At 37.1% G+C, this 11,560-nt stretch overlaps 1 pseudogene; it reads right to left on the reverse strand.

Annotated features, from left to right (window-relative positions):
* Positions 1-7,959: 7,959 nt before the first annotated feature.
* Positions 7,960-11,560, reverse strand: part of LOC103727964 — a 124,394-nt pseudogene continuing 120,793 nt past the window's right edge.

Genomic DNA, 11,560 nt, shown 5'->3' on the forward strand with positions numbered 1-11,560 from the left:
CAAGCCAGTCCAATAGAGGAAGTTCCCTAATTGAGGCTCCCTCAACCCAGGTGTGTCAAGTTGACACTAAAGCTATCCAGCACAGCTTTAAAAAGCTTGCTGTGGTTAAAAGTGCTTGCTGCTCTTACAGAGGACCAGAGTTTGGTTCCCAGCACCCATTTCAGGAGGCTCACAACTGCCTGTTACTCTAGTTCCAGGGAATCCAATGCCTCTGTGAGAACCTGCATACAGACATACCTACATGCATACTTTTAAAAATGAAATAAAATATTTTAAAAAAATATCAAATATCTTTCTAATCCAGAACATTCTAAATGCCCCTTCGAGTTCATTGTTTCCCATGCAATATCTAGTCTTTCAACATGATTACTCCTGTCTATATTTGGGTTTCATTTTCAAAACTTGCAAACAGTGTGGAGGGTTTTTATCTAGTTTCTTTCACTTAACAAACTCTATGAAGGATTCATCCATGTTGCTGTGTATAAATTATTTATGCTTCTTTATTGCTAATAAAAATAAAACATTTCCTTTTATGTCTTTTTTCAATTGTGTGATTATATAAGATTTGCTTATTCATTGTCTTGCTGGTAGACATTGGGTAATAAGTTTTTTTAACAGTTAGGAGACATTAATAAAGCAATTCTTATTTTATGCAATTGTTTTATGCATATCTATGATTTGTGTATGGCTGGTCCCCCTAAAATTACTTGAGGTTTTAATCTCTAGAATCACGTGTTAATTATATCAGAAGGATTGGGGGGGAATCTATGATCTTTAGAAGTGCTGCCTTCAGGAACTGATTAGGATTGCAGTAGGTACAGCCCCATGATTGGATTCCAGTGGCTTTGGGAGATGAGAGAGAATCCTGTATCAGGCTGCATGATGCTCTGTACAGCCTCCATAGTCTGCCTTTAAGAAAGCCTTCATAGATGAATCCCTTATCCCTTGTGCAGGAGCATGAGTCCAAATAAAATTTTTCTTTAGAAATTGCCATGAGGGACTGGAGAGATAACTCAGTGGTTAAGAGTACAGGTTGTTCTTACAGAGATCCCGGTTCAATTCCCAACACCCAAAGGGCAGCTAACAACTGCCTGTGACTTGATTTCATGACATGGGTACACTTATACACATGCAGGCAATACACCCACACACATAAAATAAAAGTAATAAATAAAAGTTTTAAAAAAGAAATTGGCTTGAAGCTGAACATGTTTCAGAGTGAACATGAGAACAGATTAATATGGTGTGCAATATTCTTATTTTCTTGAATAAGCACGGGTAAAATTGCTACTCACAAGGCCATAGCATGCTAACTCCCTTTTTAAAATTCCCTCTTAAGAAAGGTAAATCTGGCTCCTAAATATTTTCTATGGGGCCAGAGCTGAATTGTGGACATTAATTAGAGAAAAGCTAAGTGCTGCCTTCTCCCTTTGGCCCATGGAATTCTTGGCTTCATATCTAAATAATCAATAAAAGGCTAGTGGCTTGAAGGAGTGTCAAATTTTTAACTGATGAAGGAATCCAAAATTTCTTAATTTGGTTTAAGTATATAATAATTACAAATATGGATTATTTGGAAAACCTAAGAAATGACGTCTTAAAATTTGTGTTAATGTCAGTAAGTTTTGCACAATGTGGAAAGAACACCAGGGCCTGGGAATTATCTGAAAAGTTACTGTAACCATCCAGGTAAAAACTAAGGAGATGAGCACCTGAGGGAATTGTTAGAACTAGATTCAAGAGCCACAGGCACTGCTGATTGTGGCAGAAAATATATTTAAGACTCTGGTTTCTTTGCTTCTCTTTCATTGAATTTACTGAACCCACACACCATAGATTATATATTATGAATTCATTCTAAAAAGAATAAACAGAGCTCCCAATAGGCTGAATCATCCCCTACCTACAAGCCCCATGCCTTGCACATAGTGCCTATCTGATGTGCTATAAATTTGCCATTTCTTTTTGGTTTCTGTTCAGGATGGTTCTTAACTAGGCTTTTAGAACATAATAGCTCGGCTTCCATGCTAGCACCAGTTATGAAACATACAAAAAATAGTATCCAAATGAAATGACATAAGAGAGGATATGGAGATCATGCATTGGCCCATACCTTAATGGTCCTTGCTTTATTGTATTTCTTGGCCATTTTTTTAATGAAACATGGTCAAGGGCTTTTCAGAAATGAAATTTTTATATCAGATTCATGGAAAGATCAGAAGTCTATTAGCTTTCATCCCAGAAAGTCCTGAAAGAGTTTATCTTTATCCTCTCCTTACTTGGACATGTTTTTACCATTTTGCTGGCTGGCATCTCAAACTCTGAGTTCCACAACTGACTGGCATTAAACAACCTGGTCACTGTTAGGAAGACACTTGTGCAACTACAGTCCTGCTGTTTAGTGGGATCAGGCATTCTAGAAGACATGAGGGGATGGTAACAAAAGAATTGAAGAGATCGTTTTCTCTCACATTAACTACCTTGTTACTATAGATGTTTGACCTGTTATTTATATAATGTCTCTCCACTTTTCCTTAAGTAATATCTTGAATATTTTTCAAAATTAAAAATAAATTTTGATTAAATTTGCCATTATATAAAAATCAGCGATGTGCATTTGGTGCTTGTTGAGAATGGAAATTCCTGATTAATGAACTGGGAAGGTGCTTATAAACTACTGCATGATTTGGTGACTTTCATAAACAGGTTTTTTTGGATTTTTGTGCATCCCTGGGTAATCAGGATCATTGGCCTCTGGAATTCTGTAACAAGAGCTGCTGTACATAGGATGAATGGGAAGGTGACTTCATTTGGATGGCAGCATGCCTCCAAGTCATCTAGGGAAATGTATGCTGTTCTGGCCCTGTAAGGCATTCATTAATTTTGGAAACCATTGATCTGGTGCTGTGAATGCTAACTGTGCTTCATCAGAGTCGACAGGATATGATATATTAAAGGGAATTGCTAGTCTTGGATGATGGCTAGTTCAATCACTTCTGAGAAGTACACAGGTAAAAAGTCATGTGTGAGGCCTCAAGCTGGAGGGGGAAAACAAGGCTCCATCTACAGAACAAAAGTTGATATCATGTTTCTCCATGTTGGCATATTTTTCATTAAATTAAAACCTCACAGCTTGAAACAAAAAAATGCTAGTATGATGTTAGGATGCTTTAGGCCCTGCTTTAATAAGGAGACTGCAGAGGAATTATAAAATCAAAGCTATTCTTCCAATTAGATGAGAAAGTAATAGAGTTTATTAGAAAGAAATAAAAGCCAATATAAAACATTACTTCCTGAAACTAGGTCAACTTACTGAGTTTGAATGTCTGTGAACTTCAATGGCATCCACAGAACTACACAGCCTCCTCTGTGCTAAGCAGAATAGGTATAGTAAGACCAAGTTCCCGGTGACCTCCCCAGGCCTCAGAGAGGCCCTCTTTGCAGCAAACTACACAAAGATGGGAAAACTGTGCTCAAGATAATGATAACATGCCAGCCACCATTTTGATGAGTTAGATACATTATTTTGTACTTTTTTAAAATTTCCTTCACAAAAAGAATAGTGTATTACTTTGACAATATTTTATTTTTCAGATGCCCAAGCATAAGAAGCAATGTGTATATATATACATTTTTTGAATTTTTGTGTATCTCATACACAACATTTTAATCATCTTTATACCCCTTTCCCCATCAATACCCTTTCATACACCCCCACTTGATTTAATGCATTTTGCCATTTATGTAAGGCCTATCAAGTCAGTCCTGACGTCCTTCAGTAAACATTCATCCACTGGGGTCTAGTCAACCTATCTAGAGTCACTACCTTAAAGAAGATCAGCTCTTCCACAACCAGCAGGAATCGACTGTCCAATAGTTCTTCTTCAGCTAAGGTTGAGGCCTGCTGCCCATTTCCACAGTTCTATGTTGGGTTTTTGTCTTCTTGTGTTAAAGCAATGTGTACTTTATAAAAAGTAAAAAAGTGAAGATAAATACAAGTTGTCTCTAAAAACTACTTGTTTTATAAAATAATATTATGGATGAGTAATTTTAATAATTCAGAGACCAAACAATTGAGATATGAATCTCTCAATATTTAAAAATCTTTTTGATAATATTTCTCAATGAGTCAAGGCATAATTCAGCTTTCTTACAAACTAGGATGTGTCTACAATTATCCTAGCTTAAGTCCTCTGCAATCTGCCAAAATACAGATTCTGACAAGTAATTTTTAAACATAAAATCTACTCAAAAAACACAAAAAGTTTTTAAGTCAAAATAAATATTGATTTTATTTATTTTCATGAAATTATTATTATAATTAATAAGGATGATTTTTATTATCATATAACATTTTAGTAAAGAGTCATTACTGTTGATGGTCACTTATCTCCATTATGTTATGAAGATACGCATCTTTAAATATCTTTGAACATAAGATATATCTCAACATGGTAGAAACAACATGAAGTCTAGAATCAAGCAAATAAAATGTAAAAATTTCTCCACTAATGGACCCAAACTGAAGGACATTAGGGGACAAAAATTAGACTCTATAGACCTTATTATATATACACTAGAGTACATCAAATTGGTCAAGGGGCAGCAAGGGGGTGCAGAGAGGGGAGGAAATCTAAATAACATCAAATTATATTGCATAAAATCACAAAAAGTTAAAAATTTCTCTACTCATTTGGAATAGTACTGAGTTTGTCAGACTTTGAATCATGTCATAAAATTCCTGACATAAACACCTTAAGGAGAGAAAACGTTATTTTTAGCTCTGAATTTCAGATGTTTAAGTTCATGGTGACTAGCTCCATTGTTTCTGAGCCTGTGTGAGGCAGACTATCATGGCACCAGGAGCATGTTGCAGAGGCTGCTCTCCTCATGGTAGACAGGAAGCAGAATAAGGGAATATCTGAGCTGGCTTGCTGTCTCCTTTTCCCCCTTTTATTCCACTTGAGTCCCCAGCTTATGGGGCAGTAGTCCCACACTTCAATGTATAAGTCCTCTCTTAGTCAATCATCTCTAGAAAAACTAAAAGTACGCTTTACTAATTCCCTATATACTTCTTTATCTAATCAAGTTTACAATCATGATTAATCATCACAAGTATTTTTACCTAGAACAAGTTATTTTAAACTTGCACAGACTCGAGCTGCTCCCAGTTTAAGTGGATATTATGTCACTTTCTCAAGCTGTTGTGATACCTAACAAACAAATTAGAACATCTAGCACAATTTCTGATGTTTATGATTGTAATTAAATGCTATTATCATTTTTTTCATAAACATCTTAAAGCCCTAGGATAGATGCTATATATAGTAGTATTATGAAAAGCATGTTTAGGAATGTATAATTCATCCCTTCTATATCCTTAGAACATTTTAATTAACTTGATTCATAATGTTGATTTTTCTTTATATTATTTCTACCTGGCATTACTTTATAAATATTTAGTGCGTGTGTGTGTGTGTGTGTGTGTGTGCGTGTGTGTGTGTGTGTGTGTGTGTGTGTGTGAGATGTTATTTGGCACATTAATGTTAACTTTTGTTAAACCTTGTTAAAAGATTTAAAGTTGGCAGTTCTTTATAAATATGTAGTGCGTGTGTGTGTGTGTGTGTGTGTGCGTGTGTGTGTGTGTGTGTGTGTGTGTGTGAGATGTTATTTGGCACATTAATGTTAACTTTTGTTAAACCTTGTTAATGGATTTAAAATTGTACATTGACCCTGTTTAATTTTTTGGACTAAGAAACATGATTGAGGGATGGGATGTAGTTCACTTGGTAAAGTGCATATCTAGCATTCATAAAGCACTGAATATGATCTCTAACACTGCATAAAGCCAGGCATAATGGCACCTGCCTGTAATCCTAGTACTCAGAAGAAAAATGTAAAAGAATCAAGAGTTCAAGGTCATTCACATCTACATAGTCAGTTCAGGGGCATCTGTGTGTTTGGTTTTATTAGTGCTGCTCCTTGTTTCTATCAGTATTTGGACAAAGTGTCTTTACCCACCTAGTATTATTGAAAGGTAGAGAGGAAAAAACTCCGTTGAGACTAAACACAAGCAACCAGTGCCATTGTTCAAACATCAGAAGGATTATGCTTCTTGAACAAATTTACTGCAAGCAAAACCCCAACATTTCTGATTTGACTAAAACTGCTATGAAGAAATAACCATGTGAATAGCAAGGGGTCATAAGTATAGGGAAATAAGAGCAAAGCTTGTGGATGGATAGCATATTTAGGTACAATAAATCAGAAGCATCAAATTCTAATTCATGATGTAGAGATTAACCTGGACACACCTCCAGAGCATAGACAGAAACAAAAAAAAAGATATGAGAATAAATATATGGAAAACGAGGCAAATGTAATGGCTATTTTAAAGAGATAGGAGAACTTATGAACATAATCAATAACAATAGCACACATTTTTCAGAACCAAAGATGACATAGAATGAAAGTGACTAAGCCAAATGCAAAATGTAACTCATGAGGATGGAACCACGTATGTGGTCACTCATGTTTAGTCTGAACAGAGTTATTTCCTCTCTGCCTTTCCCCACAATTGTTATACTTTTACTTTATTGTTCTATTTAAAGGGATGGTTCTACTTCATCACACTGGTGTCATACGGGCAGCATTAGACTGTGAAAATTTCCCTGGATTTTAACATGAAGTTATACAAATTGTTCAATTAAATGACTCAATCCAGGCCACTGCATTGTAGGATCAGAAACGAGGTATTAAGGTGTTCTGAGACTGCAAACTCAAGCTATGTTTCACCAATAATTCTAATAATATGGTTTAATCAAGGATCAGAAAACTAGAACTTACAAACAATATCTGACCAATTCCTGTCCATCTGTATATGCCAACTTTTTTGTTTTCTCTGCAATATAGTCCTATTTACCAATTTATACATACTGTAAGGTAGATATTTCAAGCTAAAGCAACAGAAATGAGGTGCTGCCACAGAGGCCTGTGCCCATAAGACCTGGAAAACATAAAAACATTTATTATCTGACTCTTTATTGCAAAAGTTTACTACACATAATCTAAATTCCCCAGACCCAATATAAGCAGCAGTACTCAGGAAACCTGATTCTCTTTACTCTTTTACTGTCATCCATAAACAATGTGCCCTCTTCTAGCAAGCTATCAGAAGAGACTGGAGCACTGAAAGAGCCAATTTATGCCTTGTAATTAAGGCACCCATGTTAGGGTTACCAGATGAAAATGATGAAGCTGAGTTAAATTTGATTTTTCAGTATAATTCCTATGAAGCATTTATTTATCTGAAATACAAAATTAGCTTGAATTCTGTATTTTTCTTTGCTGAATCTGGCAACTTGGTCCCAATGTATATACTATTGTAAGCAGATATTTGCAGACTGTATAAAACATTGTCTTGTTGTAGTAAGAGAACCAAAATAGAAGAGAAAGTCCTCAACCCAAATTGTAAGAAATGGTGATAAAATGTATGTTTTACAACACCAAGCCCAGTGTCATGAAGATGATCTATCTGCAACTGGATGTTAGCTACATGCTTCCATTGTTCCTGTTGATCTACCATCCTCTCTGGGCTGGATTGATCCTCAAGGTGTAGGTTAAAAGAGATGTATTCTTGCTCTGGAAATTGTTATCAATTATGTTAAAGCTGTAATGAAATGCTTCTTCTAATCATGTGGTTATTAATTTTTTAAAAAATATTTAAAAAAAAAAGAATTTCTGAGCATTGTAAGCAATGCCATCACTTCCAGAGCCAACAATCAAGTTGTATGACATTGTGTCTTTTAAAGAAGTCAGCCGCCATTCTCCAGAAGAAATGTAGCTTCTGGAAAGCAGTGAAGTTTTATTGCCTTGACTTGATCAAGGAAATGAGTGCTTTGATTGTCTCGTCCCATTGCATGGAGTGAAGAGATACCAAGAATCCAGTCATGAGGACCATCAGGGGCCACTCCTTGTCTGACCAACAGTGCCACATACGTTTAGAATGGTTACAGCTACATGAACATACTGATATCTATGGGGGTGCGGGGTCCCACGGAGCGCCAGCTGCTGGGCACTGCGCCGGTCTCCCTCGCGCCGCTGGGTGCGTCGTGGTGCAGGTCTCCTGCGTGCACCTAGGAGTGCGGTGGGTCCCGCACCGCGTCTGTCATTTGGGTCCTGGATCTCCGCGCTGCTGGCGGGCCCCTGGCTCTCCGTGCTGCTGAGGCTTCTGCTACCAGGCCTGGCCCAGTCGGGTCCCATCCTAATTTCACCTGTGCACTTCCTCAAGATGCGAGATCCCTCAGCTGCCAGATCAACACGGGAAGGTGCAGGACGGTGAAAGCTAGGGTTCCGTGAGTCGTGGCTTACGAAGAAACAGGTTTCTCTGGAGAGACTGGATTGTAGGCAATAAGACACCGAACTCAGCTTAGTCCGTGTTACAGCTCTTTATTCAGTGACTCAGCTTGGCTCCAAGTCTTAGTAATCCAGCTCTGATCATTGAGGGAAAACCAGGATACTTTATACTGTGGGGGTAGTGGTGAAAACCTTAGCTGATAGGTACTTTTAGGATGCCTCTATTTACACGTGGAAGTGGGCTCCTGCCAGGCTGCCAGACTGCAAAGAAAAAGCTGGCAGTTCCTGAGCCGGAGGCCATGTTTCTGTGATGGCTGCTTCAAAAGATGAGTCAGGAAGATGCCAGGAAAGCACCCTGCTGAAAAAGGAATCTCCGCATATGAGGCCAAGCCCATGGGCTATCTGGACATGAAGAGACTGATACTTTACACAACAAGGGTCCCCAACATCTCCTCCTCTTTGATTTAAATATGACCCTGCTGAAAAAGGAATCTCTGCATATGAGGCCGAGCCCATGGGCTATCTGGACATGAAGAGACTGCTACTTTACACAACAGGGGTCCCCAACAGATATCCATTCTGAAGAAAGCATAAAGAAGCCTTTTATGTATCTAGGTTCAACTACCAAGTCTCTGGCTTATGTGCAGCCCCTTCCAATAGGCACAGATATGACTCCCAGAGACCTATGGCCACCCTTAAAATAAAGCAAACAGTAATAGAACTCCCACTTCAAAAAATATGAGTCACTATTCCAAATCCTATATATAGAGAGAAACATGAAAAAAATCCATGCCCTCAACAAAGAGTGCATTTCTTGATGTTTTATTATGGCTGCATTGTTCTGTCCTGTGTGTACAAAGTCTGCCACTTTCCTGTATGACAGTGCCTGAAGTGTGTGATGTTCAGATAGACCTTGTAGAGAAAAGCTTTAGCTAACCATTTTAAATTGCTAAAATTTCAAGGGCAGTGTATTTCCAGACAACAACATAGTTCTCATAATATTAGGGGGACTTTGCTTCCAATACACAATTAGAGTTCTTGATTTAGATGTGATCTTTGAAAATAAAAGTGTCCATTTCTAGTGATACACTTCTGTGTCCTTTCCCTCATGGTCATAAATCAATCATTCCTGTCTTGAAGACAGTTTCCTTCAGTGGAAAGCATAAAAAATAATCTGATCTTTTCCCCAGGACTTGGTTCATTCCCAAGCAGAGAATGACTAATCAGAAGCCCTTAAATGAATTCCAGTATTGTGACCTGAGAAATCTCTACTTCACTGTTCATTTTTGAGGAAACTTGAGTGATTGGTAGAGTATTTGATTATTTTAACCATGAATGAATTTGATTACAAATCAAAGACATAACGCCCCCCCTTTTTTTAAAGTTATATGGACATATTTTTCTATGTTAATAATTTATACAAGGGCTTTGGGGGGTTTGTTTGTTTTGGTTTGGTCCTCAAAGACTTATGTGTATGCATGTGTGCTTGAGTGAGTTTATGTGTACCATGCATATCCAGGTTCCAAAGAAAGTCAGAAAAGGACACCAGATACCCTGGAATTGGAGCTACAAGCAGTTGTAAGCTGCCAAATGGGTGCTGGGAATTGAACCCAGATCCTCTGCAACAGCAGTATGCCCTCCTATCTACTGAACCATTTCTCTAGTCTGACCAGGGTTTTTAAAACTTTGTCCTTTTAGCAACCCCTTTTTACCAAAGAAATATTAATAAGTTTATAAAATAAGTATATAAATCAAATACGTACTGAAATAAACTATAAAGAAATTTGTTTTCAGATGATTCTTTTCTTTATATATAATCTTATCACTTACTAATGATGAAAGTTAATTTGTGCAGTAATGAGATGGATGTACATGTTTATTTTTACATAAAACATTAACTCTTAGTTGAATATTTGATACTTTAGGACAGATAAAAGCCACAGTGTTTTTTAAGAATTGGTTGATATTTTTATTTGATAACCATCAATGTTAAGTGAATTGCTTCGTTTAAATACATTGCACAAAATGGCAGAAGTGTGTTTAGGATTATTTCAGAAATTATTGAAAATTCTGTCCTAATCCAAGCCAAAATCATTTAACATTCTTTATGTGCATGAGTGTTTTGCATGCATGTATACAAGTACACCATGTGTGTAATGTCCTGGGAGACCAGAAGTGGGTTTCAGAGCCCCTGGAACTGGAGTTACAGGTGGTGAAGTACTGTCATGTGGGTGCTGGGAACTGACCTTGGGTCTTCTTTACCACAGCTAGTGCTCTTAACTGCTGAGCCATCTCTCCAGCCCCCATTTAAGGATTTTCTTTTTATGAAACTAAAGTCAGTAACTCAAACAGCAATTTTTTAAATCCAAACATTCTAACACAATACAATCTAAGCTTAACAGCTGAGAAACGACAGCAAGAAAATATTGAAAGTTTTCATTTTCTATAATTAAATTATGTCTCTATAAGAGCAGAAAACTGTACAAACAGTAAAAAACAATAAGATACACAACACTCAGGAGCCTTGAATCTGAGCTGAGGTATTTCAGGCAGCATTTGTTGGCACTGCACGGTATGATGGTCTCGGGAGTACAGTGACAGGTTGCGTGTTCAGAGCTAAGGCTGCAGAGAAGTTGTAGATGCAACAAAGGCAAACACTGCCAGAAACACCTCAGGTTCGTTAAGCATTTGACTTTGATTTGAGGTTTTGGTCATTGGGCCTTGGAAAACTTTGCTGCCAAGTTTTCTTTGCAGTACCACATTCTGTTACATGACCCCACATGGGGTCCCAACACACAGCAAAATAAACCATGATTTAGACCACCTTCAACCAAATCGTTTTTATTTTTTAGGAACTTACCAAGAGTATCAGGAGTATCAGAAAATCATACTTACATCACAGAATTTCTCTATTGTTTTCTTCCCACTGCAATCTGGATAAGAATTAACATAATTTTTTAAAATTTTTAATAGCTACATGATTAGAAAAAGCATTTCATTACAGCTTTAACATATTCAGTAACACACTCCAGAGCAACAGTGTATCTCTTTCACAAGTGGCTGTAAGTTTCTAGGTTCACAGTTAATTAATACAGTTATACAGTATTGAACTCAGTATAAGCCCTCTAAGACATAAGATTAAATGAGTTTTTACCCTTTAAAGTAGATCTCCATTTCATTTTAATATGTTGTTTCATACATTTTT

The sequence above is a fragment of the Nannospalax galili genome, unplaced genomic scaffold (genome assembly GCF_000622305.1).
Source record: "Nannospalax galili isolate Female #2095 unplaced genomic scaffold, S.galili_v1.0 scaffold829, whole genome shotgun sequence".
NCBI classification, from domain to species: Eukaryota; Metazoa; Chordata; class Mammalia; order Rodentia; family Spalacidae; genus Nannospalax; species Nannospalax galili.